The following is a 3329-nucleotide window of genomic DNA, read 5'->3' on the forward strand; positions in this document are numbered from 1 at the left end:
AAGTCTTTTATCTCTTCACCTTGGCTTTGACGCAAGATTCATGTTCCAAGGATGTGACTCGTACGTCACTTATCCAACCACGACCGAACAGTTCCGCAGAATGGCAGAGCTTATATGGAGTGGTTCTTCAACCAACAGCAAGTCGCTTCACGCGTTGAACTACAATACGTGTTTCGACTGCCGATTCTACGCATGGCACTTCTCTACAAGCAATTTGGTTTATCACCGTCATAATGTGCGAACTGGCCCTGGACATCGGTTGACGCGTGCAGACACCTGACTGCACTGTAGTTCTGAAGCCACGTAATCGCGGTCCTCATTTGCGCAGCGTTCTTGATTGTAATTAATCGATGTGGCCAATAAAGTTCATACGACGCGCACGCAAATACACATTTCTTAACACCCTGACAGCTTGTACACTAATGAACCGCGTTACATCAAGACGCAGCAGGCCGTACCACAGAAGATTATCCATTAGCATGCATTACCACTTCGTCTCTGCTCAACATGATTTTGAACAGCTTGCAAAACTGCAAGCATATAATGCGTCCATCGTTCATTGTCTGCATGAGAATCCGCTCTAAAACTGGTCGACGAAATTGCCAATTCAATGACAAATCGCGCTCTGTCTTATGGGAATATATGATGCTGGTCATTAAGTTGATCATTTTTGGACGCCACTGAGGAGCGCACCGAAGAAACGCTCCAGCGCTCAGATTCGTGAGCCTGAATCTGTGCCAGAAAGAGTTCGTAGTCGGCCACATGTGGAAGGTGGCGAGTGGCAGAAATGGCGGCCAGCACGGCAACGGTGCCGCCGAACAGCAGTAGGGAATGCGGCTCCCAGTGCGCCAGCATGGGGGAAAGGGTGGCTCCGATGCCTCCGGAGAAGTACACCGCGCACAGACCAGTGGCGCGCACTTCCGTGCAATAGGCCTCCAAGGTGCAGGCGAAGACCAACACGAGAGCGACCAGAATGGCGTTGAACAGCAGCTCGCCTATCACAACGATTACGAGCGGCGGCTCGCCGGGGTCGTCACGCGAGGCGATGCGCTTGGCGACGTGCTTCGCCCATCCAGCCACCAGAACCGTGCAGAATACTAGCACCAGTGCCTCGCGGCGGGTAGGCATCCGCAAAAGCCAGTCGGAAACGAATAGGCTTAGCGAACGAGCGACGAGTTCCAGCAGCAGTCTGTACGAGCAGGCCAGGGCGGTTTCGGACCGCGATGGTAGACCAGACGCAGTTACGGGGAACGTCACGTACAGACCGGCGAACAGGAGGAGGAACAGGAATGAAAGCGTCAGCGTTCGCGGCCTCAGCGCTTCCTCAACGAGTAGGTCGACTGCAGTGAACGCCCGCGGTCGCCCACTCTTTGCCCGACCGTGTCTGTGCCTGCCACGACTCGTCGATAAGCTCGGCTCAATGCTGGTGACGCGCGATGTGACGAACGTGTGGCGCTCAACTTTACCGCCCACTGCGCGCCGCCACTGCACGGACTCCTCGACGAAGTAGAACGAAGGGATCAGCAGCGAAGCCACGGCGAGCATGATGAAGGACAGCACGCGGCGGTCGCGTATGGCGCCAGCGGCGAGCGTCGGCAACAGCGACGCCAGCATCGGTGCCAGAAATGCGGCCCAGGCGGGCTCCTGTCGTACTTCACTGCCGGGCACCTCGAACAACATCACGAAGAAGACTAGCGCGAGCGCGTTGCACGAGGCACCGGCGAACATACGGGCCGCAAAGAAGGCTACGAAGGAACTGGTTAACGCGGTCGTGATGTCGGCGGCTAGCACCACGATCACCGACGCAAATATCACCGGCCTCCGGCCGAATCTGTCAGCCATCTGACCCAAAAACGGCACAGGGGCGAGAACGGCGACGTGGTCGTGGGTGAACGCTGCCGCGGAAATCCAGGCGTCGTCGCACACGAGATTCCACTCGCTGACGGGCGTCCTTACCCCACGCCCGACGCCGTAGTCCCACTCGCTGCAACGAACCTTCGTTCGGTGCCTCTCGGTGGCGGCTTCAGCGCGCGAGCCGCGTGCTGTGCCCGTCACGGGAGCAGCAGTGACAGCGTAGGCGTAGCATTGGCTGGGAGTGCCGTCCGCTTCGAGAGGTATCCCGGTGCGCTTCCACTCCTTGGCGCTGACGTTGCCCAACTCGCGCGGCGCCTTGCACCAGTGGTCGACGGGAGCCGCCAGTATTACCGTAGACGCGTAGTGCATCATTAAAATGCTGAGCGACACCTGGGCGCAGGCTAACATCAGCGCCTGGTAGGTGTTCTTGACCTGGGCCGAGTCGCAGGCTGCGTTCTGCGGCGCCGAGTTGTCGCACGTCGTGACGCCAGCAGGTGTCCGGCTGGCGTCGCATGGAGCCTGCGTGGGCGGCACTCTCGGCAAAGGCGAAGTGAGAGAAAAAGGTGTCGTCGCAGTTCGGTCGGCTTCGCGTGCAGTCGCGGTGGGCGTCGACAATCGCCGAGAGACTGAAACCATCGGACTCGAAGCGATCGAGGAGAGCGCCTCGGCTGCTCCCGGAGTCCCCTTGGTGTTATCGCTCCGCTCATGCGAGTCCGGACCCCTCGCCGTGAAGGTGGGGGTCGCACAGCTCTCGGGGCCGGCGAGCAAAGAGCTGAAGGCCTTTTCAGAGGAAGTCGGGAGTGACTCGGCAGGAGTGGCCCAGCCGATGGGCACATCGGCTGGGTCGCGTTGGTTGGCGTCAGTCTGTCTCTCGCGATGTTTCTTTCTCTTCTTTCTGCACGTAAAGAAAAGAGAGAAAGAAAAAAAAAGGCAATGGGCTGTTTTCAGGGGCCTATAGGGCCGAATGTTCGAGGATACCAACACCACTCGAAAGAAATACTTGCGACGAACGATGGAACTGAAATTTATAACCACAACTTTAAGAGATATGACGGTACAACATAAATTAGTGAATAAACACGTGCGGCTGATATTTAAGTTGAAGTGCATACGTACATTCTTGCTTGTTATACACTTTAGAACTGCTGCTATGATCTTCGCTTTTCGGAGTGAAAATTAGCGCTAATGAAACCCAAATTTCCTATAACAAATTCGTTTCCCAAGCACCTGACAACGCATTTCCTATACAGCTAACCACCTAGATGAGAGTTCGCAAAGAGAGCTCCAGTGCTTATCTATAGATGGACGCATCAGTGGATAGACTCCATGAGCATCCCCTTTAAAGCAGGAATGCTAGCGTATACGCCAACGAGCTAGTTATTTTAACCCTTTTCTTATATTCTAAGCCCTTAATTGCGGTCCATATTTTGTGTTACCAAGCCATTCACTCTTAGAGTATCTTATTGCCCTAAATA

Source organism: Dermacentor variabilis, chromosome 6 (assembly GCF_050947875.1).
Source record: "Dermacentor variabilis isolate Ectoservices chromosome 6, ASM5094787v1, whole genome shotgun sequence".
NCBI classification, from domain to species: Eukaryota; Metazoa; Arthropoda; class Arachnida; order Ixodida; family Ixodidae; genus Dermacentor; species Dermacentor variabilis.